We start from the raw sequence: 16,558 nt of genomic DNA, 5'->3' as shown, positions 1-16,558 counted from the left end.
CATTTAGGAAATAGCTTTCATAGAGAACCTGATGGTTTTTTGCCTTGGAAGGCTGATGAGAGCACCTTGTCTCTCCAGAGGCAAGCTTGCTGGCTGCAGGGCAGCTCAGCTCTGGCCTGGGCTTGGAAAACTGAGTGAAACCAGCCATAAGGGAGATGCCAGCACCTGCCCCAGGTAGTCACCTCCTCAGGGGGCGATTAGTTTTGTTTAGCAGAGTGATGACATCCCTAATTGGATTCTGAGGGAACCTGAGGAAGAAAACTTTGCAGATGAGTTACAAAGTTACAGCAGTTCCTGACTCACCTAATTTTTAATGAGGAACAGAGTTTTCTTCCTGTAGGGATTTCCTTGGTTTGGGGGAGGAAGGAGTGATGGATGTCAGCAGATGCAGCCAACCCTCTCCTATTGGCCCAGTTTGATATCTATGCTACATATTCAGCTGGGTGACACAAAAAGCCTAGGCATTAAATTGCTACTTCTTCTGAGATAGTTATTTTTTTTTAAAAAAGTGTTTATAATTTTTAATAACATTGTTAGAAAAATAGAACCTATTTTGAGTTACGTGATATTCTGCCTTGTATAATTTATCCCTGTGTAGCTTCTAAATGAGTTAATGAAATTATTGAGTAATCACACCACATGCCTCACAGCTTTTTTGGCTTCCTACATATCTGAAACAGGCAGTGATATATTAGATGCTATCTCTTACAGAAGAGGTGTGGAATATTTTAATAGCCATTGTGCAATTCTGTTTTGAGTTACACGACTAATGGGACTTATTGGTTTTCTTGTATTTGTTTTGTTTTCATTTATGTCTAGTTTGGCTTATATAAATCTGAACAGTGTAGTGGCTTAATTGCTGACAGAATCCAGGCTGAAAGCCAGCTTTTAAGGAGTACTAGTCCAATGCCAAAGTAATGTAGTGTATGAATCTGGCGGGAGGAGAGGAGGATGCAGGAAGGAGCGTATGGGCTGTGGCTGTAAATTACCGTGTTCTGGGTCTCCCTATTGGAATGTCATGCTTTAACCATGAAAATCTGAGGAAAGCTGTATTTTCTAGATCATTGCATTTTCATTGTTACTTTTTTCCACTTAGTATTATTCTAATAGTCTGGAGAAAGTCTGTCAATAACATGCTTTAAATAAAAATAAGTGTAAGTGTATTGGGTTGGATAGGATTTCTTTAAGAAAGCAGCTGTAGCTCAAAGCTGTAGATGCTATAATCAATTAGATGATGTAAGATGCAGACCCTCTTCTCATTTTTTTTGCTGCACTGCAGTGGTTGTTCATTGAAGCAAGCAGTTCTTTCCTGAGAAGTTTGTTTCTTCATTCATGATGAAGCCATTCTGGAATTGCAGAGCAGAAGTTTTATTGTGTACTCTCCTATTTTAGTAGTCAGCTTTAAAGACTATTAACCTATGCTATCATACCTGAAAATCTCTCCTGTATCATTCCAGAAATACTTGTCAAAGCTTCTGTCCTCAAAAAGAACAAACCAGCTCAGCGAAGAGCTTCTGTAAAAATTAAACCGGAGAAGGAAGCCAAGTGTAGGTTGGAAGAAAAGGACATATTCTTTTTAGAATAAGCCAGTCTTTTCCAAAGGAATGTATTGTTGCACAATTATGCACAGGATGCATTGTTGCACAGTCAGTCCAAATATACTGGTGTTGATAAACTTCACTGTTTCATGTGGTATGATGAATGTCCATTTCTCTGCTTGTTTTAGAAAACCAACTATAGACAGGATTTCTGATATGATGTGGAAACATTGAGATGACAGTTGGAGAAAAAACACATGAAATAGTACTTACACATGATATCATTATTAAATGACATACAATTACAATATAAATGGCCATACTGCAGTTGCTCTCAAGTATTTACAGATAACGTCTGTTACAAATATGATGAATCTACTGTTGAAACCAGCCTGTGTTGTACTGTAGTGTGCACGTGCAGCAATTCCACCTGAACTCACTTGTCTGTTGCTTTAGGAATCCACTGCATTTGATCACAGAAGTTTTTAGCCAGTTCCCGAGTGTTGCTTTGTCCCTTTCTTGTAGTAGAGCAGCCTTAGACTTTTTTCTATGTCTTGTTCCAAATGATGTCCTGTCTCACTGGAGATGTGTTCTTGGGCTCGCTTTTAGTTCCTGGAATCCTACCAGATTTGCGTTTACGAACAAACCAAGATTATTCCATATCATTATATACGCAACACTTAACACACATTCCTGTTACTCAAATGTGTTTTCTTTCTCTCTTTCTTGTAAAATGTGGGTTTCATTTCTTTCTGTGGCTGGCGTGTCACAGAAGTTCAGCAGAATGAGCTGTGGCAAACCGGTGTGCAAGTTAGTGCTTCCAAGAGGTCTAAATGACACAGACATTGCAGAGATGCATCCTTGCTCCATCCATGTGCAAACAGCTACTTCACTTTTGCCTAGGGTTGTTCCAGGCTTTTACTGAGGAAGAAATATAAGCACACTGAACGTGTGATTTGCATCCTTCCCAAATTCCTTGCCTTTCTTAAAATACTTAGCTGAATTTAGTGCTCAGTTTAAAAATGCTATTTCAGTAATTGTTTAAAGGCCAACTAGTGAGGCACTAAACAAAAGCTATCATGTTTGTAAAGCAAAAAGCATTTTCTATAACAGCTGCTTGCTATTTTGTGATGCAGTGGGGGATGGGAAGTCTTTGAAACCTACTTCATTAATCATTCCCAGCATTTGTGTTACTGAAATGTGAATATTACTTTTAAATGTGTAACTATGCTATTAGAGCCTTCTGTGATTTAGAGAGAGCTTTCAGAATACTAAAAAGTCATTATTTACTTTCTTCCAGTCTATTAGTGCAGAACAATCCTCATACGGGCTCTGCAGTGGCAGGGTTGATTGGTTCTCAGTGGACTTGTCTCGTTAATAGGAGAAAAGAGGCTCTTGCTGGTATTTCTGCTCCTGTCTGGAACACGACTTCTCTAGACAGCTAATTGTATTGCAGTCGAGCTTCCTCCCCAGTGTGACAAGGTGTAGGTATCCTCAGAATTTTACGTTAAGTAAGTGCCCACTCCTCACATGTGCCACAGCTTCCAGAGTTTACCAAACAAGACTGAACAACAGTTATAGAAAGAAGTGTCATCTTCCTTTTAGCTCAGTGACACGCCAATGTTGTGAAGCTGGGAATACCTCTAACCCCAGTGAGGCTAGGCAGCTTTGTTGAATTTCATTTTTGTTGAATTTCATTTTTCCCCTCTGGGCTGCTTGCACGTGTTCCTGGAGCTAGCAAAGATTTGCTTGATGGGGCCTGGATCACTTTGTCTCCTAAAAATTGAGTGCTTAGTGTGCTCTTTGTCTCACCATTAATTAAATTTCCGAGATGTGCTTATATAAGGCTAATGCAGGGTAATTACGTTCTCCAACGTAGCTGCAACAAATGTGACCAGTTTGAAAGCTTTGCTGCAGTAGCTGTAGCTCTTCAGCTAGGAAAGAGTGAGAACAAAGCACTGCAGAGGTGGTGTTTACCTGCAGTTCCTTGCAATACTACTGCCAGTAGCTATTTATTGAACTTGAAACACGTGTAGCTGCTGTCTGTCAGTAGTATTATCTGAAATGGCAAGACAGAACAAGTCAAGCACTATAAGAGAATGCTGAGTCTCATTAGGTTTTAAACCATTTTTCTAAAATCATTAAACACTATCTTTTCACCTGCGTTTATTAAACCAAGGTGTGTAAAAAACCAGATTTCTGTTAACTTGACTGCACATTTGACAACAGCGAAAGTCCCATTCAATGTCTGTTGAAATTGCTATGGTTATGAAGCGGCAGTATCTATCAGCTTCTTTTTGGGATGGCTTATAAATATTAACTAATGTGCAGATCATCTCTGCAATTACGCCGTGAGAAGGGTTTTAAGGAAGAAATAATTTTATTGTCAAAGATTTGGAGACTATTTCAAGGGTGCAGGTTCATTTTACACCAACTCGTGTGCGCCTCTGTCACACCGGGTAGCCCTGCTCCCTTAGATGTAGCTGGAGTGTCATTCTGCCAGGGTCGGTTCTGCTCACAAATGCGGTTTAGTGAAGTCTAAGGGTCCATCTTTATGCTTTCCTCCACTTTTGCTTAATGGATGCTTCATGAGTCATTCGAAAGAATGTGGGTATTATAGATTTCTGGAGGACAACTGGAAAAGTGCACGTAACTGAAAAAGCAGCACAACCAATTTCACAAGGCTTCCATAGTGAGCATCCGAAATCCTGCTTGAATACAGCGACACACACACGCTGCCTCGTTCGGGAGAGATCCCCTACAGGTATGACGCCCATTAGGGATGTCTCACCACCACTCTGGTGTCCTAATTCCCGACCCAGGTAAAATTTACCTGCAGGGGAAAGCAAGGTGGTTGAAGGCAGGTGGAATTTGAAAGCCGTGGGATAGTACTGATGCTGAGGGACAGGTTGCCCGAAGGCTGAAATCCTGCACCAAGTCTTACCTAATGGTCCGCATTTATGTGTGCTTCTTAAATCTGGCAGCCAAGCAAATGACCGGCTTTTGTAACAATATATTATCTCAATGTGTTTGTAACTTTTAGTGAATGTAATAAAACATGACAATATACTTTTGGATTTAACTATAGAGATATGCGAGTTTAAGTTTTGATCTGGGTGATATATGGAGCATTTTTCAATCCAAATTTTCGTGGTTTGAGTGAAAGTTATGTGGTTAAAAATGATTTCAGCAAACAATGTAAAAGTGGTGGTGGCCATTTATAATATTAACCACTAACAATTGAATAATATCTAGTTTATTTTCTCCAGGGTATAGTATCTAGTTAATGAATGCACTTGTACTTCATAAGTCATTCTCAAGAGCAAAAGGGAGAAAAATGAAAAATCCATTTTCCTTCAACCCCTTGGGTCTTTATTTAATTTTTAATGAAATAGAGAGGATACTCCATCAATTGCAATAATAGAGCATTTTCAACACAGATCTTTGAGAAAACAGAGCAAAATCTTAAACCACCACCACTAAAAATCCCCAACCTACAGCTCGAAAGAAGTAAAGCAAAGGAGCTTCCTTGAGAAACAAATGATACTTAAAATCAAATAGATTTTTGAAACAATTAAAGATTTGACAGTTATTTATTTTAATTGTGAAATGTTCTTGTATAACATACAGTAGAATACAGACAGTCAATATTAAGCATTCACGTGATTTTTAGGTGGCATAATACTTATTTCAGAGCAGAAACCTATCAATACTGTGGTTTTGCTTTCTGGTTTTGGCACACGTGACAGTGGGAGCTCTGGGATCAGAAGAGCTCTGACTTGAATGTAATATTTGTCCTTTTGTTACATTAAACATTGACTATAAAGCTGCATGCATGTCATAGGACAGTGTGATTCGAAATTCAAATAACTGAATTCTGTTAAGTGAAGTAGTGTAGCAGGTTAATATTGCGTGAGATCAGAAAAATATTTTCCTCCTGTTCATTTAAAAGTGAGCTTTCACAGAGGCACAATAGTGTCATGAGGTAATCTAATTTAGCCCCCTGTATATCACAGGCCATTGTATTTTACGCACGTACCCTTGTGGTTTTGTTTGTGTGGTGTTTTGGGGGTTTTTTGCTTGGTTGGTTCTTGGTTTTGTTTTGGTTTTTTCTCCACACTGATACCACTGAGCTCATCTGATTCTGATTTGAAAATATCAAGAGGAAAAAATAGGTGATGGTGTTGGGATATGGGTGGCAGTGTCCTGTGGTCTTTTATTCCAAAGATTAATTATCCTTAAAATATGTGCCAGGTCACATTTGTCCATCCTGAGTTTCTTGCTAGATTTGCTAGATTTGCTGCCAGATTTACACTGCTTTCAGTTTTATTGGTTTTTCGTTAGATGGAGACTTAGATCCTCTGGTCAACTCTCAGTTCTTTGTAAATATTCATGGTTTGGCACTTTACTAACGTTATTAAATTATTTGGTTTCTTTGTTAAATATGAATACCAGGAGCAGATTCAGTTCTTTGCTGTCTATCTTCCCCTATTTCATATAGTAGAATAATGAAATTTGTTTTGGCGCTTTTTTGGCAGAAAAAAAAAATCTTGCTGTTCAGTTTTTAGGAGGAAAGCTACCTGTGTCGTGTAGTCATCCTATTATTGTTTGCTTTCAGAGACCTTGGTCTACTGCCAAAAATCCATAATAGCTCATACTTTCACTGGGAAATCTCCCAGTCCATATAGTAAATCTTCTATAAAGTGGACGAAGGAAAAGCTCTCATTCTCAGACTAATGGAATATATTTCTAAGAAATATTTCTATTACAGCTGTTAGGGAATAGACAACAGCCATTATTAACTTGATTTTCAGTGCACCATTCAGACTGCAAGCATCGAGTAGGTTTCTAGTACCTCTCTTTCAGAAAGCAGGTGAGGAATCTAGATCGTCTCAGTGCATTAGTCTCAGTCACCTTCACATCATTATTGCCTTTTAAAGCTCCATTTAAAGAAAAAAAAAGTGGAGCTTGATTTACATTAGTGATCAAAATGTAATTCAGTCAAGACTAATGCTTATCTTTATCCCTGTGCTATCATCCTTGAATATTTCAGCAGGTACTTTGCATACTGCCTTCACTGTAATACCTAAAACAACAGTTTTGGAAAAAAAGTGAAATCCTTGTTGTTTCATTGTCCAAAGCACATTAAAATTTTCTGCTACTTTACCACGGATGGCTACTATTACTTGCTTTTTCCTTTCTACTGTTGTTCTCAGAACATATTTCTGATCGCTTACTTCCCTCTCCTAACACGCTTTCCGTAACTTGGTGCAGTGTGTGGAATTATTTTGCTACTCATGCCAGTTGTATGCACAAGTTGCATATTCAGTTGTTTATACCTTTGTTACGCACAGGACAGTGTGAAGATAAAAGCATACCGCATCAACTCTCAAACAGCATTTGAAAGCTTCGTACAGTATTCAGAATTCCATCTTCGTTGTGCATCTCCAGCAAAATGACTCTCTGCATTGTAAACTTAAACATCCTTTACATCCATTAGCAGCTGAAACTCTCCTAATAGTGGGGTTTTTATTCTCATGCACTGTGATTAGTTGTTTTTCTGCCTTAGATGACAGTTCTGCTAAATTTTTATTGCTTCATGTGCTCATGGCTCATTTATTGTTTTATTTTTCTTCTGTTTGCTTACTGAATAGATTTATTACCTTTGCACGAAATAATTCTTTTGAGATAACTACTTCCACAGGGGCTTCTCCACTTTAAAATTATTCTGCAGTTTCTGGTTTCTATTACATACAAAATATCGTTAGCAATCTGCATGGCTTCTGAAAAGAGGTGAACCAAGAAGAATTAGAAGAAACTCAGTAATGAAAAAAAGGAGAAAAAAAAAAACAAAACCAAAAACAAAACAAACACAAACTTATAAAATAAGTTCTCGCTTTTAGACCTTTGTCTTTAAAGGAAACTTCTCTGGCTGAATGGTGCTCTTTTTTTTTTTTCAGACTTAAAATTCTAGCACTGCACGTGATTCTTGGTATGCATTTTCAGAGGAGCTGCATGAGAATGCTCAGTGCTCTGAGGAGCCCAGCTCACATGTATTCCTCTAGATAAATTCATGGTCAGATTTTCAAAAACAATTAAGCACCGCACATCTGCAGGTTGTTCCCAGTCTAGTAAGATTTGGTTACGATCATGTGTCAAGTCTCTGCTGTGAAGCTGCCGAGACAGGTTGACAGTACAAAGCAAACAGCCATTTTGCAGAATGCAACAAGCAAAAAAAAATCTCTCCGAATTCTAAGTAAAAATCTTATAAGGAGTAGGGTAAGCAGATCTTGAATGCTTTCACTGAACAACCCGACCTCATATTAGGTGACACTTTTACATTAGAAGAGTAGCTATTTAACATGAAAGAGATTAATTTCTTCTGAGCACTCTAAAATTCAGACTAGCCTGCTTTTATAACTTGATGTAGTTGTAAGGTTAGTTTTCACACACTTCTGTATGGTTTATCTACAAACAGTTAAAGTGTAATTAAACCTATTGTCATCTGAAGTACATGGTAACTTTAGTATTAACATTAGGAATAGTATTAACATGGTGAAAAACAGAGATGTGAACACATTCCCTAGCAACAATGCAGGTATTGAGTTAGGTGAGCAATTGGATACCAGTCTTGTCACAGATATTAAGTTTCTCTGTATCACTGAACATCAGCTAATTAAAAAGTGCATTTAGCCAGAGGAATTATTTTTATGAATTCACAAATATGCTGTAAGCAAGTACAAAGAAAAAGTAATAAAGCTTAATTTACTGACAAACATTCTAACCTGTCTGCTATATACCTATATACCAGCATTAAGATTATTCAGTATGATTGTAGTCTGCCTCTTTCAAAATGTGTTCAGCTCATTTAAAACAGAAAACTAAATTCTTATCTTCCATGGAACCTGACTATGAGAAACAAATTCAAATGGTGCTGAAATAATTGTTTTGTTTAATATCCAAAGAGCCGTATTTGAAGCGACAAGACTTGGACATGCTTCAGTCATTCATGGATGGAGTTAAAGGAACTTCTTATCTTTATATTGCTCCATAAAGTAACTGCCATGTCCATTCCTGGGGACAAGTGATTCCCCTAGATAATGATGATGAATTTTTTATCTTCTCCAAAAGGAAGAGTAGGAACAGAACAGAAGGATGACTTTTCTCTCCTACATCTACCAACGTGTCTACAATTGTGTGAAATTCTGCTTGAGAGTGTACTTCAAATGTGTGTGTATGAACCTTAAAAGGTGGATGCAGAATGACTGCTGATGCAGATCATGTAGACAGAGCTGTATAAATCATTGCATTCTATTTGATTGTTTCAGTTCTTAGTCTTCAAATTTTCAGAAAAGCAGATATATCAAACTACTTAGTGTCTTTTCTTCATGTACGGCTACTAAATGTGAGTACGCTTAAACTGTTATTTTATTTGAAAGTAAATTTTTTAATTGAAGATATGAAATGTTTCTAATAAGTTTGTATTCTGCTATTTGTAAAGTAGTAATTCACTAGTGAAACTGAGAAGCTTTATACTCAACGGTTCCTTCTGCCTCTCTCACCCTCCCAGCCAGCAATAATCTGTTACGTGGGATGAATTCTTCAGTCCCAGCAGGGCCTGATAGGTGTTTGGAATCTTTACCAGGAATCAGGAAGTGAAGGTTTTAAATCCATTCCTTGAGCATATTGCCTCGAGCAGGTGTTTGCTGTGTGTTGCCAGAAAGCCGGGTTATTCATCCAGCCGCACATCCATATGCAGCGCAGCATCATGCCCTGGCACTTCTCAGCAGAAAGTCCCAGCCTCTCTCCAGCCAGAGCTGCTGCTGGTGAGAACCCGTCCTCTCCCGAAGATGCCAGGCGAACGATCCCATTGCTCTGCACCTTTGACCTTTCTGCTTTATTTCTAAGCACTGCAGTAGTTCTCTCTTCAGCTATTCTTGGCTTCCTTAGCCTCTTAAAATAGCACGTTTGATCCATGCTGTCAGCCGTGACAACATACATCAATTACAGCTTTCCATTGAAGCTTAAGTTGTTTTAAGTTAATATTCTAAAAGTTTTAAAACTAGTACTTCACTCGCTTATGTTCAGGTTGAGCTCCCTGTGTACCTCTTCAGCTTCCACTTAACTTTTGTCGCTTATGACAAATGTAAAAACCATCCCTGTGCTCTGCTGGCTCTGCCTTGAGCCCATCTACCAAGTAACTTTATTGACAACTCCCCCACTACAGTTGCTGACTTGTGAATATCCGATCTGTGGAAGCAAAAACCCTTTCATGTAGCTCTACCAGTAGAGCTCAGCTCTCGCAGTACTGTGTTAGTAGCCTGCATTTTACATAGATTATTGGCTGAACTGAATTTTATGTAATGTATCCTGAGATGTATGACTAGGAGAGCAGAACAAAATAATTCACTGCAAAGAATTTAACCTCTTACTTTGTGGGAGAGGAGGAGATTTTTTTGAGCTACTTGTTTTCCTGGAGTGCATTTGCTGTACAAGACACAAGGTCGCTGGTGGGAGATCATCTGTGATGCTTTGTGTTATACATTTGAGCTGAACAGATGAATATTGATTAGATATATGGAACTAACTCATTATATAGGTCTTTGTTAAAGAATTTTTAACTCTGAATTACCTGATGAATGTAGGACTAATTTTCTTGGTAGTCTCTGAATTCACCTTGGATTATACAGCTGTGCAAAAATTCTTAGAGGGTGTACAGTCATCACATTGTTTCAGATATTGATTTCAAAAATGTGTTCAAATACAGTCCTTTGAACTGTCCATGCACCACCAGTCAGTGCAGTTTTTGTCCACTAAACATGATGATTAACAGTAACACTGTAGATTATAATTTTCTTGTTACTGTTCTGTTGTAAAAGATCATCCCTCAGTCTCTTAGCGTATACTGCTTTTCTACTTTAAATTTAAAAAAAACCAATAACAACAAAAACCACACCACACCTAACTCCAAATCTTGCTGTTTTCTAACCATTTTTTACCCCTTCAGCTGCCGCTGGCAGGTTTTTCATTATTTAGCATTTTTTAATTCAGTATGAAACATTTCTTTAAGAAAGAGCTTGATACACGTAGAACTATTTCTCCTTTCAGTTTCTCAACTTGAGTCAAAAAGTTGCAATATTTCATATAAGAAGACTCAAGACAGCACTGAACTGTTTCCATTCTACACATGAGCTCACTGAATTTTGAGTCTTTCCTTATTTCATAGAAGAGAGGAAGATGGTGAGGAGTACTGTAAAACACCAGGGACTAGAAACGCAGCTTTTGGATGTGAGGGAGTGATAGGTCAGCGTTAGGCAGACAGCGCTCTGAGATACGGGAAAATTGACAGCTTCCACAAGCAAAGCTGCAGCTCAAATGCATTGAAAAGAAAGGATTTCACCTTTTGTCTTTCATTTTCCTTTTGGTGTTGAACACTGCAGAACATTTGTTCAGTGGAGGATGTAGTCAAAAGAGTTTGTTGATGTAGTCAAAAGAATTCGTTGGGGGAACAAGGGAAGAAAAGAATGCTTTGAGGAGTGCTTTTTTTTTGCCCAGAGGCTTTATATTTGAAGTAACAGAACTACATGTAAAATCAAAATGATTACAAACCATACCAATGTAAACATTTTTTTTTTCCTCATTGCTTCCCAAGATTATCCTGTCTCTTATACTGTTTTGATTCATTTCAGGGTTATGCATTAGGCATACATTTCAGATGTTATTTTCTTTTTCTTACTCTTCCTATTTTTCTTTCTTTTGGCTCATTTTTTTCTAATCTCCAACAATGCTTAAATCTGTATAAAAAAACCTGAATCCTAATTAACAATACACAGTGCCCAAACCAGAATAGCACGTAGTGAAATACATTGGGAGGGTTTGCTGGTAGAAATGTCCTGGTAGGCTTTGGTAGGTTCTTAAATTTTGCCCTTGCACTGATCCAGGATAGCTCTTTTTAGGTGTTCTTGACTGCAGAGGAATAACAACTCCATTGTTGAAGCAAATGAAGTGACCATCTGCTGTAAGGTTTGGAGACTATTATTAACAAATGTTGCTACATTTTAGGAGCCAAGTTTAGGAGATCATTAATGCATACTTGTTACCAGCTTAGTAGCACTCCTGGAACTTCTGGGAGCAAAAATTTTATTAATGCAAGAATTGCATGCTAGTGAATTACCAGAAGAAAAACCTTCAAGGCAGAAAGATCTACACATCTACAGGAGATTATTAAAATAGTGTGATGATTTATACCAATCTCCGAAAGACTCCCAGACACTCAGACAAAATTACTGAGCTGGGAGAGACAGCTCGTTACCTCTAATTCTAACTTGTACTCAAGTACATAGTTGGGTTCTGTGTTTCCCCAGAACCTTGTACAGTTGTTTTTGAATAACTCCAAGGATAAAGGTTCCACGACTTCTCTGGATCCTGTTCAAGTACCATGCCATCTTCATTGTGAAAAGATTTATTTCTTTTATTTAGCGAGAATTTCCCACACTGCAACATGTGTTTGTTGCCCCTTGTCCCATCTGTATGCCTCTGCAGGAAGCATCTGGCTCCATCTCTACATCCTCTCACCGTGTGGTTACAGATGGGAATAAGGTCTCTCCTTTGCCTCCTTTCTCGAGGCTGAACAAAGACAGCTCTTGTACCCTCCTCACAAGCTGTGTGCTCCATCCAACTCACCATCTTCGTGGCTTTCTGTGGGACCTCATTCCAATACGCCTACCTCTTTCTTGTAGTGGGAGACAAAACGTGACACGACACTTGAAATGTGGTCTCACAAGTGTGGAATAGAGGAGAAGGATCACTTCTCTCAGGCTTTTGGCTACATTCTTGCTAATTCAGCCCAGGATGCAGTTGGTCCTTTTATGCTTCAAGAACACAGTGCTGGCTCTGGTTCAAGTTGTTCACCAGCACACTCGGGTCTTTTCTACAAAGATGCTTTCTGTCCACCTGGCCCCACATCTGTATTTCTGGTGTGGGATTCTTCCATCCAAGACACAGGACTTCACAATTCTATTTGCTGAACTTCATGAGATCCACATCAGCCCATCTTCCAGCCCATTGAGGTACTTTTGAATATCAGGCTTACATATTTTGACCATTTTTCCCCAAATTGGTATTACCTGCAAAATTACTGAGTGTACTTCCCCACCATCCAGGTTATTTTGCACCTTCAGGTCTCCAAGTGCATAGGAAACCTTAAGAGTAGTACTTAAAAACAGGAAGGAGCAGGGTGGTGAAAAATACACTTACCGACCTTTTTGTTAATATTTATAAAATTTGTGTGTGGATATTATCAGAAATTGATGATCAATGTATTTAAACAGATACCCAAATACAATGCTGTGAGAAGCCAATAAATTTCTGCATATATAGATTAATCTCAATCTGGAGGGAGGACCTTAGGGGATCACATGGTTGTTCCTGCTCTGGCAGGGGGATTGGACTAGATGATCTTTTGAGGTCCCTTCCAATCCCTAACATTCTGTGATTCTGTGGTAGTGGTTCAAAACCATTTTCTTCCAGGTAGTGTGTTTTGTTAGGGTATCCTGTTCTTTCCAGGAGACGTGTACTTCTCTGCACCAGTGTAAATTACATGTCTTCTGAAAAGTCCAGAAAATAGTTTTCTTTTTAAAGACCTTTGAAATCTGGCCATAGCTGACTTATATGAAGGCCAGGGAATAGATTTGAAATCCGAGAACCTCTGAGGTCACAATGTGATTACTACTGTGATCCTGTTTTCAGGTCTTAGCTTAGCCAGTGTATATTCACCTCATAGTCATCCTCTAGAAGCACCCAAAATAGAACCAAGACTTTTATGAAGGAGGTAGTTTTGCGGAATCAGTGTCTAATAGATGTATATTATATCCATAATTAGGACAGTGATATTTTCCTCTACTTTTTATTGCTTGCTTTCGTTTGCTAGCTTTTAAACAGCCTCTCATATCTCTGAATTTTTCAGTAGTCTCTTAGTTCAGATCATCTTTTTTTAACTTCAGCATGTGGAATAGCATTGTACAAATACAATTTACAATTTGTTGCTTATTTCCACAAACCTTTAATTTTCAATGAAATTCTACAATTTTATTCACCTTTGTGTTCATTCAACTCCAAAATTGCTAGTACTCAGTTACCCAAGAAAATTGCAGATGAGAACCAGGATGTAATCAGTTAATTGACCTTGGCTTCGTATAGTTTCATCTAGTAACAGAGATACGTAAATGTGGAGTTAGTTGACTCTGTCCTTCACACACTGGCCTTTAGTTCTCTTCACTAATAGCTTTGGTCATTTAATAACGTATTTTACAGCAAGGTCAGGCTAACAGGAGCTTTTATAGGCCAATATTTTACAGAGAATTGGTGAACCAAAAACTGTAATTATGCATGTGAAATAATCCCTTGAATAATTAGTGATGATTAACTGGCTGTTATCATCGAGACAGGTTATAAGGATTTGATATAAGAGGAGGTAGAAACCAACTTGACAAACTTATGGCAAGTAAATGTTATATATTTCAGAAAGCTCTCCATTTACTATCTTATATCTAGTCAATAGGGCAAGTACATCACCAATTGTGGGTTTTATTAAGGGGTATTGTAATCTAAAAAATTGCATTTTTACAGCGAGTCTTCCTGACAGTACACCAGTGAGCTTCAAAAAGTAGAAACCATGTTGTCAGTGCACAAGATTAAATGATGAATGTTAACAGTGCTTAAAAATTGTAATCTGATTAAGTATTTTATGCCCAATTGTAATTCTTTCCAAACCACGTTGATACTGTGCAACAGAACACAGTTGTGTAAGGCTTCTAAGTATCACCCTGCAACTTCCAAATAGCATTGAGAACAATGTGTGAACACCAACTAAATTCCATATTGCTGAAATGAATAATGGTCTCCCCCTTTTAGGCCCCCCCAAAAAAGCTAATTGCATAAAGAACAAGAAGCCAGACAGAACAGAAAATCTTTGTGGAAAAAACCCAACAGTATCGTGGCTGAAATATGCATCTTGTCATTTCTGATTAAGGCTAGAATATGCATTCTAAAACTCTGCCTTCATTTGAGTCTTCTCACACCTAGAATTGATGTACTGGAGATATGCAAGAGATTTGGGAGGAGGAGCTACAGGTGGTCTTGAAAAGATGATTGAAATTGTAATGATGTCTAAAAAAATAAATTACCTAAAATAGTTCAAGTTGAAGTTAAGTGTGTCTTAGGAAAGAAAATTTGATGTGTGCAACATAGTATTTGGACAAATGATGGGGGCAGGGAGTGGAGATCAAAGGGTCCCATGTTGATTTTCTGGCTTCTTAAATAAAAGAGAGAAGCTAGATTCACAATGTGGATTTACATTTGCAAAATACTTTCTGGCAGTTATGATACACCTGGAAATAACAGGCATAGGCCTAAATTCCCCCAATATCTTTCAGAAAAAAGGTTCAAAATACTTTCTTTCTTATCCCAAGTATATTTTGAAAGCGTCAGTCTATAAAGTGTCTCAGTCTTTCCTTCTGAAACAGTTTCATTTCATACAGAATATTTAAATTTTCATTAGAAAAAGCACTAGATCCCAGATGTCGCATCTTTCAGGAGGCTGATCTAATTAGCTGTTGTATTTAACCGTTCTTCTCCAGGATCTCTTTCTTCAACTTTTTTAACCAGATCGACTTTTACAGGAGAAATTTTCTGGGTTTATAGGCCTCAGACAGTGTGACAAAGTCCCCTACCAGTTGGCGTCAGCTCACATCTTATCTACTCGTACAAGGGGCTGTTTCCTAAAATAGTACTGTAAGGTAGCTACCGACTATTTTGGTAAAATTGCTCTATAAACTGTCTGCCATTTCAGTCCCTACTTATTTTTAAGCACGTTATGTACTTCTCGAATGATAAATACTAAATAAATTAATTAGCTCTGTTTATTATTGCTTATGCAATTCCTTTAAGAATGCAAATTCACCTGCCACAAAATTAAAAAGAATAAATTTAATAAATGCTACAGCTTTAATTTGAATAAAAGTCAAAATAGTCTGTAACACTCCTTCCAGACAATATATATTATTTTTACAGAGCAGAATAATACCTGTTTTTTACAGTTAGTGCTGATTAAAAGAAATTCACCTCATTCAATTTAATAAAACTAGCTAATTTAAGAAAAGTCAGTGTATTAAAATTTACTGTACATGACAACTGTTCTAATTTCAGAATGCACCCTACCACCTCTATTTGATTAGATTTCTTATAATAAAAGTTCTGAAAAGGTTAATGAATACCTTAACAAAGCGGCTCAGATTCTATAATTGGGTGTAATAAGCTGCTATGGCGATGGGCTTCTTTGTTGATGTAGTTGTAATGAGAGATCTTTGTGTTATAAAAACAACCTAGTAAGAAGTGTAAAGAAAAATAAGGTTTCCGAAGTTCCTGGTTTACAGATATGGTAAAGAAATTATTTCATTTGCTAGCTGATGTAAACAGCTAGCGAAGCTCTCTGCAGTTATATATTCCGTATCTGCAAGCATGTACCTCAAAGGCAATTACTTTTCACTCCCGTAAGTGAAGACAGAAAACTTCTGTTACAAGAACTCAACTGTGTAAAAAGGTGTCTCCTGAACCCTTCTCTGAAACACAGTTGTGCTTTGAGTTTCTGCTACAGGATTTCAAATTGCCACCGAAGTGTGCCTTTGCCTTTCACACTTGACTTTGGTTTTGCTAGCATGAAAATGAGAGTCTGGTCATCTTTGCTCATGCTAAGAATCCATTTTCTTGATCATTCAGGGAATTCGTCTCTGAATCTAGTTCCAGTTTGCAGTACTATTCCTTGAATACATATGATGTATTATACAGAGGTGCACAGCTTGAATAATACTAATAGTTCTATACATCTACTGAGTTTTAAAAGTCAAGTCTTACTGACTGATGCGTCCTAGCCTTGCGTTTGATCATCTCATTCGTAACCATGTTGCACCAAACATTTTATTCTTTCATATTTTATTCTTTCATATTTTATACTTCATGATCTT

The sequence above is a fragment of the Caloenas nicobarica genome, chromosome 12 (assembly GCF_036013445.1).
Source record: "Caloenas nicobarica isolate bCalNic1 chromosome 12, bCalNic1.hap1, whole genome shotgun sequence".
Taxonomy (NCBI): Eukaryota; Metazoa; Chordata; class Aves; order Columbiformes; family Columbidae; genus Caloenas; species Caloenas nicobarica.
Note: the sequence above shows the minus strand (reverse complement) of the source record.